The sequence below is a fragment of the Myotis brandtii genome, unplaced genomic scaffold (assembly GCF_000412655.1).
Source record: "Myotis brandtii unplaced genomic scaffold, ASM41265v1 scaffold8, whole genome shotgun sequence".
Classification (NCBI taxonomy): Eukaryota; Metazoa; Chordata; class Mammalia; order Chiroptera; family Vespertilionidae; genus Myotis; species Myotis brandtii.
The window spans coordinates 1483536-1506631 of NW_005371219.1; the positions used below are offsets into that span (position 1 = coordinate 1483536).

Sequence of the window (23096 nt, forward strand, 5' to 3'; positions counted from 1 at the left end):
GACTAAAGCTTCCAACCGCTCCTTGTTTTCTTCTCTCTTTTTTTTTTTTTTTTCTGGGCCAGCTTTAGCTCTGAGGCCTTGCTGCTGAAAACATAGATACAATGTTGAGGTCTGAGCCCGGCTGAATGGAAGCCCTTTTCTGGGGTTTTGTTTAGCTTCTTATTTGCAACATAGTATATAGTTGCTTAGAGTTGCAACTGAGAGGCTGGCAAGTTAGGCGGAGAACGTTGGAATCTGCAGCAAGCAAGCCTCGTGCTCGCTTCAGTGCCTGGCTGCCGGCCGCCATCTTGGCTGACAGTTAATTTGCATATACTCACTGATTAGCCAATGAAAAGGGTAGCGGTCGTACGCCAATTACCATGTTTCTCTTTTATTAGTGTAGATCATTTGCTCCATTCACCTGACCTTGTCACTCTAACCTCCTCAGGAAACACAGACATGAAAGTTCCACCAAGAACCTAAAAGAGCCTTCTGCAGCAATGCCCAGCAAACCCTTGCTCAGGGGTAGCAATGGAACCTTTGGGAAGAAAGAATCAGGGAATTACCAAAGCTCTCTTCCTGCTCCCGCACTCTCTTAATTTAGAAAGATTTGGAACAAGGTATTCCCTTTTGTTGCTGTATGCCTTCAGCCCTGGAGATCTGATAGTGGTCGAAGGACCAGAGATGACAACTTAGCTATACATAAGGCTTTAAGGGAAAGGGAAAAAGATCTTGGGGTTTCTACATTGCCCAACTGAGTTCTTCAGGGCAGAGGAACAGAGAAGGTTTCAAAGTAAAACTCTCAGAAAAAAAAAGTCTGAATTTACTTGAATTAGCATCTAAGCAGAATTGTATGTGGCTGGATAAAGCATAAATCCTGTAGAGGTGAGGGCTCCCTCATGTACACCATCGGAGGGAAGGACAGTTGCAGCAGCAAGATGCAGTTAGCCAGTCTTCCCAATTCTTCAGAGCATCAGAAAGGGAAATAGAGTAATGGAAAGTTCAGGTCTTTGGAAAGAAGACCTACCCAACAGGAACATCAAAGGAGAGAAGGATGGATGTGAACAGGAAATCTAAAGAAGTGCTAAATGTCAAGAAAGTTTGTGAGAAGAATGCCAATCCCCAGGTCAAGGGCAGATTGGTTTTTACTACCTCTTATCTAAGCTCTTACATTCTCTTCTTCAGCTTTTTCCTCTCTCTTCTTAGCAGGATCATGATTCTACTCTGAATTTTTCAACAGCTTCTTTCTGTTTACAGAATAATCTATGTTTCTCAGGCAGGCATTCAACAAGCACTACAATGTAGCCCAACTTGAAACCCTCAACCACATTAAATCAGTGTATGCCTCATTCCTAAATATTATTGTCCTTTCCCACCTTCATGATTTTGCTCTCTCTATTCCCTTATTTTCCACTCTTTTGCTCTCTCTGAACCTTATACACAGTATGGAGTGTAATCGAGTTGCCCTGTGGAGCCTGCATTGAGGTTACATCTCTATGTCTTATCTCCTTTATATTTTGGAAACTTTTGAAGGTCAATATCATATCAATATAACCCATTAATCCAAGGCATAATTCCTTGTGCATAATAGACAATCAATATAAAACTGATAAATGAAGATAATAAAAAGAAATAATGATCATATTAATTAAAGAGATCATTTGCCAGTATCTAGTTCAACACCTTCATTTTAGAGATGAAGAAACTAAATCTAAAGAAGTTAATAATCTTTATCTCCATAATAGCTAGTTGAATCAGAGCCAGGACTAATAGCTAAAACCATTTGACTACCTAACCTATACTAGGCACACCTGTAAGACTTACTTCAAGTTTTTCTTAACTGTTTAACAATCTTATGAAGTTCTTAATAGCTGATTTAATAGAAAAATAGTCACAAAGGTTAATTCATAACAAGTCACATAGCTTTGTAAATCGAAAAATGAAGATTTGTCTAGACACAGACTGATTCCAGAGAACCTATGCTTTACCAAGACTTTATTCAATCGGGCCTTCTGTAATCTTGTCTTCATTCTACCATGCCTTTCTATCTCCATTTGTTAGTTAAATTGGGCATAAAAATATTGGCTAATTCAGATTCTTGCTATAAAATGAAGACTTGGAATGATCACACACATGTACTCACTGATATCACTAACAAACTTAATAAAGAAAACGAGGTTAATTCAAGACAACAAGGGATGTGATTCTTATTGAGAAATGAGGTCAAGAACCTACTTAACAAACTTAAGTCTTTTAGTCTCTACTATTAAGTCTTCCTTACAGGAGATAATCAACAGACAAATCCTCTGCCAAGACATAATCTTGGATATTCCGAATCCATCATCCCTTAAATTGTAATTGCTATCTACCTGAAAGGAATATATATATTGGTAGTACTCATGGTAATTTGGGGGATTATGTTCTTTTTGATGTTCGAAATGATGGTAGAACAATATCTCAATTCCAATTTTTTCTATGTATGAGTAACCTTATTTTCTAGAGTTTCAGAAACTAAAGCTTGTCTCCAGAAAACCAATTTTGAACTGTTTTATGCTTAGTTTTCTTTGTTAATTAGATTCCATTTTAAAATTTATAACAGTGTTCCTTTTTCTCATTCACTGTATTTCTGTGAGCTATTTCTAGAATTGAATTTTGAAATTTTCTCAGGGAAATATAAGCCTTGCCTTTCTGTTAATTATAAGGGCAACTGTGACCACTGTATAGCTAAGATAATTATGGAAAAGCAATTAAGGAGTGTTTTGATATTCTCCAAAGTTGTACATTTGTAGTTAAAATTCGCAAGTCTTGAAGGTTACCCTCTCCGGACCCCCACTCCCTGGGAGCACTCTCTTCACAACATATGTTTTGGATGGCAGCCTCTGCTTGACCAGTGCAGCCCAAGGGATCTCCAAAAATAGAAAAACTTGCTCATGTTTCTCCACTGCTTACAGCCCTCTGTGTTTTCTCATCATCCAACCTCCTTAACATGGCTTACCTTTCGATGCTTTGGACTCTATCATCCAGCCTCATTTCTCATCACTTCAGGTCCTAGCAATCAACTAACCACCATGTTGCAATTTTTTTAAAAATATATTTTATTGATTTTTTACAGAGAGGAAGGGAGAGAGATAGAGAGCTAGAAACATGATGAGAGAAACATGGATCAGCTGCCTCCCGCACACCTCCCACTGGGGATGTGCCCGCAACCAAGGTACATGCCCTTAACCGGAATCGAACCCGGGATCCTTCAGTCTGCAGGCCGACACTCGATCCACTGAGCCAAACCGGTTAGGGCAATGCTGCAATATTTGCAATTGAAAGTCTAGAGAACAAATCTAATAATTCTTCCTTGTGACCATCTCTCAAATATTTAAGTGCAGGTACTGTGTATCACCACAAGTTTCTATTTTTTAGGTTTATTGTTCTGATTCTGGCCATTTTTCGGTAATTATGCCCTAATGTACCCATGTCTTGGTAGAAACTGAAAAAAAAACCTGAATTAAGTATTTTGATATTGTCTACTCTCTTCAGAGAACATTGAGCTTTTACTTTCCTCATTGTGGGCACTATCATGCATGTGAAACAAAACTTCATACATCTTTTTATCATCCACATTCACTCCAATTTGCACTGTCCAACTAAAGTCTTACATTAATTTTAATTACAGTATTCCAAAAATCTGTACTTTGCATTGTTGCTTTACATATCATCACTTACATTGCATCTTATTATTTTTAACCCATCATTTCACCCTATTGAGAATCCTATTTTTGTATCATTAAAAAATTGGATAAATTAGCTGACTTTGTTTTCATTACTATGATTAAAGTCAAATTTCACTATCTCATTTATGAAAAAAATTTAGAGACTTTTACAAACATACTGTACTCAATTGTATTAAATTACATTACATATTCTTGGTGAATCTGTTAAGCTCTTTTTGATCTAAAAAACATCCTCATAATCATCTTTGAAAGTGTATTAAGCATTTAAGTCACATATATGACCCCAGAATAGACTTTTTTCTCTTAGAAAACTTAAAAAAGAAAAGAAAGAGGAACTGTCTCTACTTTCCATAATTTTTATAGATAATTCATAAAGGCTCCACAATCACATCAGCAATTTCTTCATCATGTGATAAATATGCTGTAATCATCTCCTCACCTATATTGTCATTTGATATTTTTCTTAACCACAATGACTAAACTTTTCCTAATGTGAAAATTATTCTTGCTGCTAGAGAAGACAGAAGTAAAGCAGGAGCTAGATTCCTAAAGTGTGGATAGGTTTTAATGTAATTTTACCTATATTTTTCCAAATCACACTAAATGAGAGCTAAAGAATGCCCAAATTATTGTTTAAAACACATTTTTCTAACTCAGTCTCCTCCAGCAGAATTTCAGAAGGCCAGACCCTGTTTTCCATCAGCCTCAAACTTTCCTAACCTTCTGGATTTGTGGATGGATGAATTTCTTGATTTTGTGTGGGCAATGGTGCTCCTTTGTCAGGGCCATCCCTGCTTTCATGCCCTTCCTCTCCTCTAGTGCTCCTGTCCCTGGTGTCATAGTCCCTGTTTACCCCCAAGCCTTCTGCGACCCTGCCATGGGCTGTGGGAATGCTGCTCAGGTCACCATGCTTTCTCCTGCTCCTGATACTGACGACTCTGATGTCACCTGCTACTTTCTTGCCTTGTCTCCTTGACACAAACAAGTCACCTTGAAGAAGTGTTGGAATACCTTTCACTGACCACAAGCTGTGTGGGAGCTGTTACTCCCTCTTCTTTCTTAGATTCTAACACCAATCCTGGTAGAGGAAGGTGATGATAACTGAGCAGTACACACCCAGCCACACTCCAAACACTCACTCCCTTTTGACAGGGACTTAATCATATTTCAGCACACTCTCTACTACGTTGGGCCCAGGATAATCCAAAGTAATCTCTCTACCTCACGATCAACTGGTTACCTACTTTAATTCTATCTGAAGCTATTGTTGGGCCCAGGATAATCTCTCTACCTCACAATCAACTGGTTACCTACTTTAATTCTATCTGAAGCTATAATCCCTTGTCATGTAATTTAACCTATTCATGGGTACCAAGAATTAGGACATAGACATCTTTAAGAGGCCACTACTCTGCCTGTTAGTAGGTCATATCTGTCCATAGGCATACGTATGCCTGACTTGCTTTGACAAGTGGAGTGCTAGCTGATCCCAATTCAGCCACTTTAATGTACAACCACAGGGCACTTGAACTTTCTTAGGCAAGACTACACACCACGTCCTCTGCAACATTCAACTTGGAGGAACATATTTTTTAGGAATCCTCTCTAGAGCTCCCAACTTGGATTGCTATCATATATTTCCTTCTCCCTCTTAGAAACAATGTCCTTACAGAGCCTCTCCAGTCTCTGCCCCTTCCATATCATCCTTGACCTGGGCTGATGGATTCAAGAGTCACAAGATCACTTCAATTGTATTTTCTCTGTAAGTCCTATGTAAGGAAATCTATCTTAAGACTTAGGATTTGAAATTCAATTTATTGGCACTTAGTGAAAATGTCATGTTAAACATCCTGTTACATGGTATTTTTAGTTGCTTAGTATTACAAATGATTCTGCAGTGCAAGTTTTTGTACATAGATCATTTCATACATGTTCAATATGTTAGATAAGTCCAAGAAGTAGAATTAATTGCTAAAGGATCCTCATTTAAACTTTTGATAGATATTGCTAAATTGATGTTTTCCCAGGTTTATACTCTTATATTCATGTATACATCAATTTATACTCCCAGAAGCAAAAAAATTAACCTACAACACCACTAACAAGACATGCTGTCTACCTTTTGAGCTTTGCCTATTAAATTGATGGTAAAATATATTTCACTGCATTTCTCTTTCTTTGGTTAGAAATAGAAGAGTTACGATTGAGAACTATTTGCAATAATATTGTTTCCTATGTGTTTTTATATGTTTTAGAATGTAAAATACTCAGGGAATTTTTAAATGACTTTTAAGAACTCAAATTTTGAGAAGCTTCCCAAGGCAAAAAATTTAGAAAAAGAGAATCTGAAGCAACGGGAGTCAATAACCAGAGCTGTGAAGTCTCAGACTATTCAACTTTTCTGATTCTTCTAAATTATGCTGACAGCTTGAAGAGTGATGATCATGAAGATCTTCTTATGACTCATACTATCTCCTTCTCTCTTAGCAGAGGATACATAAATAGAGGCTGCATTCTGAGAAATGTGGCGGAAGTCTCTGTTTGGTTGGAGCTCAGTTTGATAAGGGTAGAGTTAGTATTAAGGGAATCAGAGGGAATATTCTTAAGAATGCTGGTATATGAGCAATCCTTAAAATGTGCAGAAATTCTGAATGATAAGTTTTCAATTAGATTTTATTATATTTAAATGTTATGCATCAATGGCAAACGAATGACCAAAATATTTAGGCCTATTTTTAATCTAAAAACATTAGAAGTCTATAAATGTCAAAATGATATGGACACCTGCTTAGAAAACCTTAAAGTTTGTGTTCTTTCTTAAGTTGGATAAAATGACTATAATGCTCTCTCTGTTATTTCAGATGAACATTGACATTCAGTGCCCGTTAGTGTGGGATCTTACACAATTCAAGTTCTATATCGAGCGTATAATTTATGTCCAATGACACGCTCTCCTGAACTGCTGACGGTAAAAGAAAAGACTTCTTTCACTCCTTTCCCGTGAAAAATACAGGGCCAGGAAATGAGAATGCAGAATTCAGGTTTTTTGATCTATTTAGAGAATCCTTGTTTCTGAGTAATCCACATAAGTGTTGTAACACTACTTAATGAGTAAACATTGGGTCAAAAAACATCCCAAGGATAAGATAACTTGCTACGTTTGAATAAAACCTATATTGTTTTCAAGCTTCTGGCCCAAACAGCATAATCATTTTCGCTCAGGTGATTTTTCTCACCTCTCTTATTGAATTGGCGCTGCCTCCAGAATAGTACATGTAATCCTCACTTTGCACGGCAGTGCAGGGCCATTTAAATGACCAAGCAAGCTGAGACCACACAAAGTGATCTTCATAAGTGATGGGGAAAATCACATTTGCCCCATGACCTTTAAAAATGTTTCTTAAAACTTTAAAAATTCTCTCATAATAGCTTATAAATATATAAGGAAATTTTAAAAATACTATTTACTTAGTACATTGTGATTTAAAATATTAGAACCATTGAGAATTCAATTTCTTTGTACTTTCAACGAGAATAGTTTGAACAGTGCTTGCCTTCTCTTTGTCATTGTATAACTTAAGACACAAAAAAAGCATCTTTCCTGCTTCGGGGCATTGTCATGGTGCTGTCTAAGTTTTGATCAGCTTCAAACATTTTAGCCTTCATGTTTTCAATATTGTAAAATATCTAAATATCTCTGAGAGTTCTCTCAATGTGAAGTCACTTTCTCTAGAGCAGCTTTATCCTTTTCATCACAACCTCTTGCCCAACTTATGTAAATAAGTTCACTCACACTAAGTTCCTCTGGCTACATATCCACAGTCTCTCAATGGACCAATGTCAACATTCCCACGGTCAGCTATTTCTTCTACAGCTCCATTTATGTTCATTTAATTTGCTATCTCTTGTCTCTCCAGGGTACTTTCATCTTTGTTGACCAATTCATCTGTTGATTATGCATTTGTGTCAAATATCATATGGGCCTATCACTGGGAGACAAAGAAGCAACACAACAACAGGCTGAATAACAGATATGCAGTGACCAATCACCAACTAATTTTAAAAGAAGTGACATGATTCACGATGGGCACCTGTTACGGACACCGTGATTATGGACTGAAGAGCTCGCAAGAAGTGTGCACTATACGCACTTACTCAGTTAATATGCCATAGCAACTAAAATTCTAACCATATTGTTGAAGGACTGCTGTTAAGTAAGTCACAGTAACTGAAATTCATGCATATGGAAACCGTGCAAAGCAAATAGTGACTTGCTATAAATAGAAATGATGTGTTTATTTCTTTATTCATAAGGCCTTACTTTTGGAAACAAATAGTTCTTCTTTCTAGGTGTACTTTAAGAATATGGGAGAAAAAAGTAAACAGAATAATAGGATCTAGTGAGAGTTTATTCCCATGTACATATCTGCATTGTACTTTAATAAATAACTTACATAATATTTATTATGACAGACATTTTTCTAAAAGCTTTACAAACATGGTCTCCTTTAGTCATCTTAGCAGCTAGTTACTATCTTAGCAGCTAGTTACTATCATTTTGCCTCTTAAAGATGGGAAATAGGAACAAAGAAGGTAAGTGACTTGCCTAAGGTTACATAGCGAGTAAAAGGAGGAGCAAGATTCAAACCCAGGCACTCTGGCTTTGGAAGCTGTGCTTTCTTTCAGCCATAACGCTGCCTTGTGCCATCAGCATGTGTTACTAATTCTGCAAGTAACATATTATCAGGTCATTGCTCTTTCTAGTAGAGTTCTATTTCATTTATTGTTGTAGTTTATGGTACAGAATTCAATACACAAAACTGCATTGTTTGCAACAGAGATTACTAAGACCCCACACAACTTAGTGGGGAGGTTGTGCCTCCCAGCATGAAGGCAGAGAAAAAAACAAAACAGGGCCCTAACCAGTTTGGCTCAGTGGATGGAGCGTCAGCCTGCAGACTGAAGGGTCCCGGGTTCAATTCCGGTCAAGGGCACATGCCCAGGTTGTGGGCTCTATCCCATTATCATTGATGTTTCTGTCTGTCTCTCCTTTTCCCTTCCTCTCTGAAATCAATTAAAACATACATATTAAAAAAACAAACACACACACAAAAACAGGGATCATGAAATGAATAAATCTCTACTCAGATTACAAGGATCTCTGAAGGGAAATATGCAAGCCAATTCTACTAAAATTTAAATGGCATCAATTTTACTTTGCTTTCCAAACAACTGTCCATCCCTCCAACCACTAAACCTAAAAATTATAAAAGTTAATTTTGGTGAACCTGACAAACATATTAGAAGGATAAATAACTGTAGGTAAACGCAACTGATAAAACACAGCAAGTTCAAAAATATTATGTCTGTTTGGAGTAATCAGATAACAGTCTGCTTCATTGGAATTGTGGTTAAAGATTAAAATGGTTGTTTATTTTTAAATCTCCTTGTGTTTCATTGCCACTTCCTGAATGTCTGCTTGGTGCCTAGCAACTGCCAACCATCCAATTTTCAATGCTGTCTTTTTCTCTCTTTGGCAAATAAAAAGAAAAACATCAAAAGGTTATGCAGGCTGTTACTAAAAATAACGTACTTCATAAAATGATATGAATGACCTGGAATAAGTCATTCATGAATATAAGATCACAAAGAAGAGCACAGTAAAGGGTCTATTTCACATAAAGTCTTTCTTTTCAATTCCTGAGTCCAGTTCCACTAGTTGTAAGAACTTCTTTATTATCTGTACAATAGATCTTGGTTTGTGAGTGATTTCACTGAAAAGGAAGAAGAAATGAGAGACTCTATACTAAAGGAAAATTAGTGAAATTGTGTAAGAAGTATATAAACTAGAGACAAGAGACAGACTTTATCCCAGACCAATGAATTAACCAATGTAGTCAGCAGTTTCTATTAAGAAGAATCAAGCTATATGACCTCTAGTTAATTAAAAAATTAATAATATCCTAAGAGGTAGATCATAAAGAGAACTCAAAAAAGAAAAAAGGAGAATCAAACTATTTGATCTCTAAATTCCTTTCAGTTCAAAATGTGAATAATTCTACAAAAGCACTTTAATTATTTTAAGGTCATCCAGTAAACTGTAACCTTCATTACCGCATGCTGTTCAATGCTGAAATGCCTTAATTGGATTCCCATTTCTCTTAGAATACAATCCAAATTCTTTTTCATGGCCCAGGAAGCCCTGAATGTTCTCTCTCCACAAGCTTCTCTCCATTCTCTCTGTTCCCATTCCTAGGTCAGTTATTTACACTTGCTAAGCTGATGTCTGTCTCACGGATGTTGCCCATCCTTCTCCTTAAACATCTTCAGTTCCACCTTCTTGGCCTTTAGGTCTCAGCTTAGATGTCACCTCCTCTTTCTCAGAGAGGCATTCCCTGTCCAGCTGACAAGAGGGAGCTTTTCTCCAGTTAATCTTTATCACCTACTCTATAGCCCATACCACAACTTGAAATGATCTGATTACTTGCGCTTATCTGCTTTCTTCTATAGAAGAGCATTAGCTGCCTTATTCCACCATGTGTCCCCTTGAACAGTGTCTGGCAAATAGTAGGCATTAAATAAGTATTTTGAGAATAAATGAATGATCATATATCATTTACTGATGCACTATTAATGCCAAAGGAAAATGCTTGGTATGTAGTAGGCAATTTACTATTTTCTAAAGTATTTTCTTAATGTAATTGAATGAGTGAAACTTTATCACATTCTTATAAAGGTGTCAGTATGAATTTTCAACTACGTATTCTGTATCACTGCTATAAAATATTTCCACAAACTTGGTAACTTAAAACAACACAGTTATTACTTTATAGCTCTGGAGGTCAGAAGTCTAACATGAGTCTCATGGAGCTAAAATCAAGGTATTAAGAGAGCTGCATTCATTCTGGAGAGTCTAGGTAGAATCTGTTGCCGGAAGCTGGTCCATCCTTGCTGCTTGACACAGTCACTGCAGGGAAGAAACATCTGCACAGCATATGTTTCAAGGGACCTGGCGTATATGGCATACTGTTCTTAATATGTTTGCTCCCCTTCTTGGCGCTATGTGTTTTAACCAAGGTCACCTCTCCGAGAAAGGTTGTTTCCCCAGGTAGGGATTTTTCCCTGAAGTTAGGGCGGGTATAAAACCCCTTTACGAACAGTCACGCTTAAGCTACATAATCTTTACTCCCTGGAATGGAGATAAGAAACGCCCTAACCTTTGGAATAGAAATTGATAAGATTAAAATCAACTGGTATAAATACAGATGTAACAGGAGAATAAAGGTAGAACATGGCTAGAGCTGGCGGGAGAACCTCGCTATGCTGATCAACTGAACACAGCCTCCGTGTCCTTCATTCTTCGCCAACTCCGTCCACACCTTTGGGAACCCCTGGACCTGCTGGGGCTGGACCCCAACAATCTGTCACCTTGCCTTTTCCAGTTTGTAGAAGAAGCCTGCATTCCTGGGCTCCTGGCCCCAATTCCATCTTTAAAGCCATGTGGCCATTTGAGTCTTTATCATGCTATATCAGTCTGACAATGATACTCCTGACTCCTTTCACTTATATGCACCCCTGTGATTATATTGAGCTTACCTGGATAATCCAGAAGAATCTTACCTAAACATCCTATTTAATCACATCTGCAAAGTCAATATATTCACAGGTTCCAGGGATTAGGATATGGGTATCTTTGGGGGCCATTATTCTGCTTGCCACATTGTCATTTGGTATGATTCTGGGAACAAATCACCCTTGTCTTGGGTAATCCATTGAAACCTCTTCTCTTTCAAGCATGTGCTACATGGTCTCATTCTGGAGATAAATTTTCCATAAATAATCTTATTTCTCATTTTCCCCTCTCTGGGCTGTGGCCTGAGGGTGTGAGTAATAATCTTTTGCATAAATTGAACTACTATCTTATATGCATGTAAATAGCCTAAAAGTAAACATTGACATCTCTGGACAGACTAAAGAAGAGTCATTTCTGTTGCTGATAGAAGATAATTATAAGAAGAGAAAACACATTCTATTCTCATCATCAAAATAAGGATGACAACATGTATAATGTAAGAAGATAAAATTCAGTGAGCGTCAAGCCAATTGCATCATTATTGGAAGGATCTATCTTTCTAAGGGATGAAGGTGGGATTTGTTTTTTATTATGAAATTTTAAAAAAATAACTCCTCAGAATCTTAACGAAGAAAAGGAATATTTCACACTCAGAACAGACACCAGGATACAAAATTAAAGTGTTTGACCCTAGTCCTCTCCTCCTCTCCTCTATGAGCAGAGATGGGAAGGAGACAGTAAAACAAAGACTTCAGATCCCCACAAATATTATTAAAATATAAACTTCTGTTTTGCTTCTTAAAAAGGAGACCAGGGCACAAGGGCAGGAAGATGGACTCCAAAGCCTGCTTTGAGCGAAGACAGTTCTCACTTGCCTAAGGTAAGTCAGCCTGCACAAGTAAGCAAACCCAGGGGCCTAACACATCAACCTGCCATCTATATATTCTATCTGCCTTGGCACAGCTCGTGTTTCTGGCATTATTTATGAAGGCACTCTTGCTATATTTGCACAGCATGCAGCATTGTTCACAGCAGGATACAGATTATTGTCAATGAATAATAACCCAAAAGCTCCTAACCCTTTTGTGCTGATGCCTAATAACTAAAACAGAAAATAGCCACTTCTCTGTGTTCTGCTTAAGTTTATAGTACAGTCATAAATAACCTACCAGCAGCAGGAGCCATTGGGCATCAGTGACCACCACAGCAAAGTTACAAGTTTTATTGTTCCCTATTATACTATAAGCAATGTTTATTACTAAAACTTTAGTGATGCACCTTAAATGTGGACATCAGAATTTTCTGAAATCTCATATTGCTTGAGTTGTTAATCAAGAAAAGTATACATCAGGTCTGGTTTGGGAACTTACTGTGAAAAAATGGGAAGAACATTGCAGAGAAGTGGAAATCCCTACATAGGCATTATTTTCTCCAAATTATTACAATTGCATGGAAATTCACCTTCTAGCATTCAGTGGACAATGGAGCTTTTGTTCCTACCAACTGGTTTACCTTGTTTTGGCTATTTTCTCTCTTTTCTTTTTCCTGATCCAAGATAATCCTATATAATAAAAGCGTAATATGCAAATCGACCAAACAGAGGAATGACCAGTCACTATGATGCGCACTGACCACGAAGGGGCAGACACTCAATGCAGGAACTGACCCCTGGTGGTCAGTGCACTCCCACAGGGGGAGCGCTGCTCAGCCAGAAGCCAGGCTCACAGCTGGAGAGTACAGGGGCGGTGGTGGGAGCCTCTCCCACCTCCGCTGCAGGCTGGTGGTAAGGAGCGAGGGGTTCCGGACTGTGAGAGTGCCAGACTGTGAGAGGGATGTCTGAAATCCACCCCCCCCAGGGGGATTGGGATTAGCCAGCAGGTGGACATCCCCCAAGGGGTTCCAGACTGCTGGAGAGTACAGCAGCGGTGGTGGGAGCCTCTCCCACCTCCGCTGCCGGCTGGTGGTAAGGAGCGAGGGGTGCCGGAATGCGAAAGCTCCAGACTGTGAGAGGGATGTCTGAAATCCACCCCCCCTCCAGGGGGATTGGGCCTAAGCCAGCAGGTGGACATCCCCCAAGGGGTTCCAGACTGCGAGAGGGCACAAGGCAGGCTAAGGGACACCCCACCCCCCAGCCAGTGCATGAGATTCGTGCACTGAAGCTCCAGTTTTACTATAAACACTAAACATAAACATAAATCTCCCATGGAGACTTTGACTGAAATTGCTGTAATTTTCCTTTGGACTATAAATCTATTATATAAAGTTACATTTGCCTCTATTTTCTGTTACTAAGCAATTATTCCTAATCATATTTTACCCAACAGTACCTTAACATACCTGACCCTAATGTCCCATCTTAAGGGACCACACTAAACTGACTTGTCAATTCAGGTCATCTATTTCAAACAGCCCAGAAGAGTTGTAGGCAAAAAAGGAAATTGCTTAGAAGTTTGGGGGGGGGGGAGACTAAGTTACAATTCCAAATATTGTTAACAATATAAGTTTATAAATCAAGATAAATAAAAATTCACTTAACCTATCCTTTTTATTAATTAAAATAGTACAAGCATTTGGATATATATCATTGTCAATACAAAGTATTTCAAATATTTTATGATTACTAAAAGATGTAAAGGCTAGCCTGATCCAATATACCATTGTTCTAGAGAATGGAACAAAATAGACTTTCCCTAACATTCTTGTTTATAAAAAAGTACAGGAAATGCATTAGGTTCAGATGGCCATCTCTTGGAGCTTATCACCAAGAACAGCTAGAACAACTATGCCAGCTTTAGTTCCTTCCGAATCCTCTCCTCTACTTGTCCCACACTGTTCTTGTTCCTAGCTGTCTGGCCTGCAACATTTATCTCTTGCTTTAGTTATCTATACATGCGATTCAGAGTCATAAGAAAATGTACGTATAGTTTCCATGAGCTTTAGCAAAAAGAAGTTAAACAATAAACTTATCTAAATTGTCCAGAGTATCAGCAGATAGTGAATTACCTTCATTTTCTATGAACTTGGATAAAATTCAATAATTAGGTTGCCACATTTATTCTTCTATAGGCAATAACTTGCTAAAACTTTTGTTTAGTCTATTCTAAATATCAGAACTCATAAAAAATTAATGTAATTTATTAAGTAGTCATTCTTTTCTCTCTTGACACCTAAAATAGGTCAAATTTCTTATTCAGAGATCAAAAAACCTCATATGTATATGTTAGGGTTCTTTGTTGTTTTCTTTTTGACAGTTGAATTGAAGCAAATTAGGTATCAATTAGGTAAAGTTTTAAAACTAATTTCAATGATAAATAAGGGTTGCAAAGTCCTACAGTAAGGCCTAGGATAAAGTGCCAGCCATGAAAACAGGCAAACCTGCAATGAGCCCTTCTATGTGATGTCTGTATTCCTTTGCATTATCTCAACCTTACCTCCCTTTAAGTGGTTAGTTTCTCAATCCCAGCAACTCTGCCTCTTTGGTGATTAGCATGAGAGGCAGCGTTTAAAAGATGCTCTGGCCCTGGCCTGTGTGGCTCAGTTGGATGGAGCATCATCCTGTGCACCTGAAAGTTGTGGGTCCAATTCCAGGTCTGAGCACTTGCCTGGGTTGTGGGCACGTGCAGGAGGCAGCGGTCGATATATCTCTGGTATTCATGTTTCTTTCTTTTTCCCTCTCTTCCTCACTCTCTAAAAAATCAATAAAGTATGTAACCTTTAAAAAAAAAGTGCTTTGGAAGTTCTGAAGAACTACTCCAGCGTCTCTCTATATTTCCCCAGATGCTCTTACAGTAGCACCAGGAAGCCTAGCCATCTGGAAGAATTACCACTGAGGATTTCACCAGGGATCTCAGGACTTGATCATGCCCCTCACACAATGCAGAGGGATCCTTTGCAAACACCATTGCTAAAAATGTCTGTGTAAGATCCAAAGTTCTCCTGGGATACTGCACCCACAGAATCACAAGGGGCCAACGCCAGAAAAGCTGCGTCCACCATGCTGGCATCAGACCTAGGCTATACAGGCATTCTGCAGTGGTCGCTGTGCCTTTAATTCTAAGTACATAGGTCTTCTTCAAACGTCTCTTATCCAAAACCTCTGAAATATCTTATTTCCCCCAATATCAAGTGGCAAACACTCTATAACTGGATATAATTGAATTTCTATGTAAATGAAATTACATTTTCATTTATGTTTCAATTGAAGCTGAAAAAGTCACTATGTCTGGCTTATTAAAAACAAAAAGATTGAGTAGAATGAGTTTTCTTACATGGACTAAAGATAGAATTCTCAATTATATTTATACTTTTCAATTTAGTGACATGATTATAGTGAATCAGACTTGTGATGTGTCTAAAATGTCTAGAGTTTTCTTACTCAGCCAGCAACTTTTTAGTCTTCTTTCCTTATTAAAAGCTCATGAACTCACTGTCTCACTTTTCCTTTTCTACCCCTACATTGATATCATAGTAGTCACACATTATCGTGACAATTAGAGGCGATCACTACTCCTTTTAGGACAACCTTGTTGAATGTAACTTTCATGATGTCTGGACATCATGAAGGCACTTACCTCTTATGACTGCTTTATTTATGTTTAAAATAATTTTAAAAGTTCTTACTTTCCCCTGGATCTTTGTCATGAGACATTTTAATTCCTCTGGGGTGATATTATCGTAGAAGTTGACAAAGCTCAATTGACACAGAGACTCCAATAATTCTAGGTACAGGGTCATGCAATTAACATACATATAACAGCCTGACTTGGTGTAGCTCAGGGTTGAGAGTCATCCTATGAACCAGGAGGTCACTGTTCGATCTGGTCAGGGCACATGCCTGGGTTGTGGTCTTGATCCCCAGTTGGGGCCTTGCAGGAAGCAACCAATCAATGATTCTCTCTCATCATTGATGTTTCTATCTCTCCCTCTCTCTGCCTCCCCGAAATCAATAAAAATGTATTTAAAAAATACATATAACATTGCTTGAGTAAACAAATAAATGCTCAGGAACATATAATTAAGTTAAGCATCCCTTTTATTTACTAAATTAATTTTAAATGACTCATGAGTTTAATGTTACATTACATGTAAGCAATCTAAGATAAATTTTTAAAACATGCCCAGAAATTTATGTGGGTCTTATAATCACTTATTAATATATATACAGTTTTTTAGATGTGCCAAACACTTCATGCTTATCAGTGCACTTAATCTTTACAACTTAAAGTTAGTTTCTATTATCCTCATTTCACAGATGAAGAAGTTAAGGTACTGGAAGGTTAAATAACTTGGCCAAAGTCATGTAACAAACAGTGGCATAGTCAAGATTCAAACACATGACACCTGACTCCAAATTCATGTTCTTAACCGGTATGCAATACTGTGCTTAACACTTATTCCCAGCAGTTTCCCATCCGTGTATTACCCAAGAGCCTGACCTTGCTGAACTTCTGTCAGCTGAGTTGTGACTGATTCACGTAGCTTTGCAGGATGGAATTTACAATTTTGCAATAACACCTAAAGCTCCTACAGTTTTGCAATAACTACCCAAATTAACTGACAGAAGGTCTTGATTTAGAAATGCCAGATTTAGCAAATAAAAATATAGGCTGTTCATGTAAATTTGAATTTTAGGTAAACATCATTTTTAAAAATATAAGTATGTTTCATGTAATATCTTGGACATACTTACACTAAAAACATATTTGTTATTTACCTAAAATTCAAATTTAATTGGGTGTTCTGTATTTTCTCTGGCAACCCTATCCTGACTTCATTTCTTTCTCTAATGTTATCCACTGAACAGGAAGGGAATACCCTTATGCAAATTTGAAAGCCCATCTTAATCATCAGGATGATCCCAAGAATAGTGCAGACTCCTCAGCCAACCAACTTCCCTGTGGTGGCAACTCCTCAGGTCCAGTGTCTGTGTGTGACTTAATGGTCTGATTTGCAGGGAAGCCTCCATTCCAAAGGTTTACTCCATGCCTTTATATTTCAGTTGAAGCCCGAGTCACACATCAGCAAAAATTACCAAAGCATCAGCAAAAACTGTCACAAACTCCTAATGGTCATTCTCACTCCCACCATATTCCTGGTACAATAAAACATTCAAAATTTCATATAAAGACCTTCGTATTTCTCATTCTATTGCTTTCTGGGTGTTCAGTTTGCATCATTAAATGTAGAGACCAGATAGATGTTGTCTTTGAACGTCTGAGGACAGAATTGGGTCCTGGATGCTTTGTATCTGACTGTCCTAAAGCCTATATCGGGGATCAGGCCAAAATGCATGATTCCATGTAAAATTAATTACTGGGTGAGCTTCCCATTACTGAGTTCACAGTGGCCTTGGAAAATATTGTCCTTCGAGGGATGCAAAGTCAGTCATGCAAAGTGCTATTTAATTGCTGCATTGAGCTTAAAAGCAGCCAACTCTATCATATTAGCCCTGTGTTGGTCACATCAGCAACTGCTGAATAACTTGTTGGCTGATTGACTGAAGGGCTATTGGAAAGGTACTGGGTAATTCTCTTTGCTATTAGATCAGATGTCCTTTTCAAGGGTGAACCCAGCAGGGCCCTAGAAAGCAATTGGGGGGAGCTGCTGAAAACTATTCATGAGAGCAAAAGAGAAGAGAATCACATTATCTGCACTCTATGCTGGATGCATAAGCATTGGAAATGGAGTTGTCACAGCAGTGAGAACAGAGAAAATGGCACAGGATTGCAAGTTTGGAGCTTGAGTTTTGGTCCTCTGCTAATAACCCTGTGGGAGGCCATGGGAGAGTTCATTCTCTCTGAAAGTTTAGCTAAATGTTTTCTAAGGTCACTTCTTTAATTTATAATTTTTCAACTGACTCAGACTTTTATGCATTTTATCAGGAAGAAGTTTTAGCCTTCTGCCCCGTCTCAAATATTGATTTGCCGCTTTTATTCCTCAACTTTCTAAGCAGATCACATACTTGAAAATGTGATATCAGTTCTCATGAATATCCCAATTATTAAGGGAGTTCAGCTAGTTAGGTTAATCAGTATGGCCCTGGTGCTATGACATAATTGATCCTTTTTAGTTATTCATTCTTTTATTCAGTACATGCTGAAATTTTAGTCAGTAAATATTTCATACTTATTAAGAACCTACTACATGTTATGCACTGAGCCAGGTGCTGGTGAGAAGGTCCCCAGCTATAGAGCTATCATCTCAGTAGAGAAATAAGAATGTAAACAGAATTTCAACAAATTGTAGGTGTTATAAAAGAAGTGTTGGTGAAGAGCCATGGTAGGCTAGAGGGAACGTGGCCATCGCCTGTCTGAATCAATCAGAGAAAACTTGCACAGAGGAGGGACTGTTTGAGCTGGACTTTGAAAGATGAGGTTGTCAGATGAAAGAGTTAGGAGAGGCATTCTGGGCAGAAAATACAATATTATTCTGCAATTATAAGCACAACTAATGTGAGCTTCAAGGTAAAGCGAGGTTGAGAAGGCTAAAGAGGCCAGATTTGATGGCCAAAATGTCCCAGAATAAAGAGAAAATTAAGTAATATATGTAGAAAAAAATTTAAATAAGTATGTATGTTTTGATGCAAGGGTTGAGATTAAGAACATGAGCTCCTGCCCTACAAAAAAAACCAATCATATTGAATAGCACGGAGAACACCATGACCTTCCATAGGCCAGTCTTTAGAACAAAAAATTTTGTTGTTACATCAACTAAAGATTCTGTATGGAGTTTCTCACTTTTCTTAACATTTGGTCTTCACAAAGCTTACTTCTCATTGATGCCCAAACTATAGTTCCCTTCTTTCCCCAGCAAGTACTTGCCATGGTGTGACATCATTGATTACTACTTGCAGTGCCTTGTCTATTCATCTGTTTATTTGCTTTGAACTTGAAAAAATATTTTTCTTTGTGCAGACAATATTTCTTGAATTTATGTTTCCATTCTTGAGTAATGAGTTAATTTCATATGTACTCCAAACTTGTCAGTTCCTGGCACAGTGTTTGGCATAGCAAAGCCAAAAATCACATATTACCAGCTTGGAGTAGGAACCATCTTTTCTCCTTACATTGCACTAACCTTCACATCTCATATATCCAGGGGCCTTACTATCCTTCAATGAATAGTGGTCAATTTTTCTATTTCATATATGTATTATATTTTATAGCTTTAAAAGCTCTGAGGTTGGCTTCAAAATCCTAAAGAAACCCATCTCTCTCTAAATATATTAGAAGGAGTTAAGGTGCTGGAATAGAAACAGATGGAGGGAAAAAGAAATATAATTAGAAGTCAGCAGAAACTGTGGCTTTCCTATTTGTACTGCATGGTTCCTTTCATTGACTATAATGTATGAGCTTCAGTATAATATGTAATGTGGTCATCAATTTTAATTTTGCCAGCCTTTCATTTGACTGTTGCTGCCATTCCCATCCAAATCTTCAAAGGACACTGTCAGGATGATTATCACAGTCACCAGATCTTTCTTCTATTATAACACTGAATATGATCAACCTATTTTTTCTTTGCAACTTGGGATCACAGAGAGTTAGTATGCTCACTCTGATAACCATCTTTTTCCAAAAGTACAGCTTTTAGGAGCGTAATCACAATTACTTATTCTCTAAGTAACTCAGTTGATATGATAATTAATAATACTAATATGGCTCATTTTAGGGAAATATTTAATTCTATTCCACGTTTAAATGGTTAGAGCACATTGAATTGCACCCCCTGCCTCTACCCAGTTAAAGCAAGGTTTGCATTCTCATTTGAAGACATAAGAAAAGAAAGTGCTCTCATGCTTGGCCAATTCACCGAAAGATATCTCTGATGTTTAAATGCTTTACCTGAAAACTCTTCCATAAGCATATAAAAGCTAGGAGCCTCCTTCTTTCCTCTGATGTTGTGCTTTGCACATGATCACAAACCAAGTTTATGCAGGAATCAGTAGTTAGTCCTAAAATTCATGAATAAATGTGATCCTAGTCAGTGTTTTAATTCAAGGGAGATGATTTTAACACAAATCTATATAGGCAGACTTACTGAATTACCAACCTTAGTGAATGTTTACATTCTCTTAGTTCACTTGAGATTCCCCCAAGAACTAAAAAATCAGGACATTCTTTTATTAGATTGGTAGTTATGTCTTTTTCTCTAAAATTTGAAGAAATTCACTTGGTGTCTGACTATAACATTACTATCTGATAAATGTCTTTCCCCTGGAATAATCAAATATACAAGTAATTTCCCAGTTATTCCAATAAAATTATGAAAGAAAACTAGGTAAACTGTGAGTTCTTGGCTTCCTACCATACATTCAAAGCTAAACATAAAATTTCTATTCTGACATCCTTGCTGGCTGCAATCTACTTCACTCACTAGTTACAAGTTATTGTTTTTCTCACCTAATTCTATTACTCATATAATTCTTAAAAGCTCTCATAAAATGAACATGCATATACCACCTTCTGTGCTTCTGAGATGAATTTATTACTGAAATTTATTAGCATTTAAGGACAGCAGAAAATACTCATTTGAACTCATAGTCTTGTTAATATAGTTGACAATATATGCCACACAGTTCAGTTCACTTTAAGCACTGTCAGACACACACACACACACACACACACACACACACACACACACACCATGATATTATAAATAATGGCATTCTGCATGGTAGACAATTACATTTTGAATAATTAGTCTCCATTAATATCCTCGTAGGTAGTTGTGTTTACAAATAAATGAAGACCAGCTTAATTGCAATATTCAGAATAATAATTAATGGCATGAGTTCCAAACTGACATGTAAGGCCTATTAAGTAAGGAATGTTTATTCTTGTTCACCACTGTACCTCAATACCTAGAGCAGTGTCTGAATTCTACTAGGTTTTTAAAAATATATATATTTGTTTAAAAAATGAATAAATAAATTATCTAGAAATACCAAGTGGGAAATAATTTTCTCCTTTTTAAATTCCTTTATAGTAGAGCAATATAGAGGATATATTTCAGAGGAAGAGAAAACACATATTTGACCACATGCATTTGATTCAGAAACAGTAGCTGACTTGAGCAGGACTTTAGATGAATATTGCCCCTTAATAGGAGAATCTATAATTACTTAAAAGTTGAAAATCACAGTGATTTCCAGTCGCTGAAAATTCTTACGTGCAGCAAGTTGCGGTAACCAAGGAGATTAGTGCGTGGGGGCTGACAAAGGGCAGAAGTGAATTCAGGTGAGCACATTGAGCTCAGACTCTCTGTGGAATGTGCATCTGAGCATGATGCACTTACCTGCTTAGATCTAAATATCACAGTCATCTGTCTGGTTGGAGATAATTGGTCTAATATACCTTGCTTGTGGAGAAAAGCACTCAATGTGCCTGGTCCATGGGAAAATAGAGTCCTCCACAAAGTGTTAAATCTTGGCCACTTATGCACTAGATCCATCGTTATGCTAACCCCCTCATTTTCTCTCTTTGGCTGAAAGTGTTGGAGTTCTTACAGCTTTCCCTTTTGTGTGAGATCAGTATAAAAACAGGATGATGGAAACAGGTTTTAACAAGACAACTTTCTAGCCAAGTAATTCATGTTATAAGACATGGAACTTGATTTTCCTGTTTATCCTGCTGGCCTTTAACCTGGCCTAGGTCCAAAAGTTTAAGTGAGGCTGACTCCATTGGGCCAAACTAACTCTGTAATCCACAGCCCCTAATCTTTCATCAGACCTGCTCCAAGAATCTTGCTGGGATTTCATGGTGCTCACAAGAACTTCTGAATAGATAGGGCCCACCTATTCGATTTTAAAAGTTAAATCAGAAGATATTTGCTGGCAGACTCAAAAAAGCATGTTTTGTAATTGCTAAAGAATCCTGCTACATCGTGGAATATGATGGTAAATGTATGGGGAACAAAGAGAAATAATAATGAAAAGGAAAACTAAAGTAGAAAAAAAAAGCCAGAGACTTAACACCTTTGGGATTTCTCCATCCTCCGGCTGTATCTGCCTGCTAACTCTGCCACTTGTTCACAGATGTGTGGATCTCAGCCCAGGTGACTACACAGTGCTAGTTGCACTGTCAACTCCAGCATCCCCTTTCCTCTCCGAGTACAGCCAGGAAGGTGTCACTGGGAAAGCTGAAATACTATCTGAGAAAAACAAACGAACAAAAAAAAGCACTAACTGGGACACAGCCTAGGGGAGGGAAGGCTGAAGAGAAGGCAAGCCATGGGATTCAGATCAGTTCACATGCCTGCTGGGCTTGCTGCACACTGTTCTTGGTTAAAACTAAACTAAACTAAACAGAAACCTGAACATTTTACTGATTGAAGGGAATTTAGAATTCATCTGGCCCAAGATCCTCACTTTATAGCTATGACATTTATGGCTGAGATATAACCCTTAGGACTAAATAACTGAACTTGAGGATCCACAACTACCTACAAAGGAGATCGATATGCTGAGGGCATGGCCAACTAACACTTTATAGATCTGTTTTTCATTATAGATCTGACTTTAGGTAGTACAAAGGCAGCAGTATATTTTAATATTTATGTATTTATTTTAATATATTTTTTAAATATAATCAGCACATCAATTTAGTAATGTATAATTTCCTGTAAGTGAAAATAGACAAATCCTATGATGTGCCAAAAAGAAATTGATCTCTTGGAAATGTAGTGTAGTAATTGCCCTGATCTGCATTGCAACATATCAGCCACCTCCTTAGAAGTGAATGGGATTGGGATGAAGGCAATTTGGAGCTTTTCTGAGAAGCCAGGAATGAGGAAGCCTTTTCTAACCTAAGGGGTCTTTC

General features: G+C 37.7%; 2 long non-coding RNA genes across 2 annotated transcripts in view; both read right to left on the reverse strand.

The window, feature by feature from the left end:
- The window catches only part of LOC102263388, a 212200-nt gene that overhangs the window by 67570 nt on the left and 121534 nt on the right, over window positions 1–23096 (reverse strand). The gene's annotated exons all lie outside the window — the stretch shown is intronic.
- The window catches only part of LOC106724344, a 29842-nt gene continuing 16953 nt past the window's right edge, over window positions 10208–23096 (reverse strand). Inside the window, exons 3-4 of the long non-coding RNA XR_001360101.1 lie at window positions 20121–20230; window positions 10208–10261 (exon numbers count right to left, since the gene is read on the reverse strand). This is a non-coding gene — a long non-coding RNA (uncharacterized LOC106724344). The remainder of the gene's footprint in view (window positions 10262–20120; window positions 20231–23096) is intronic.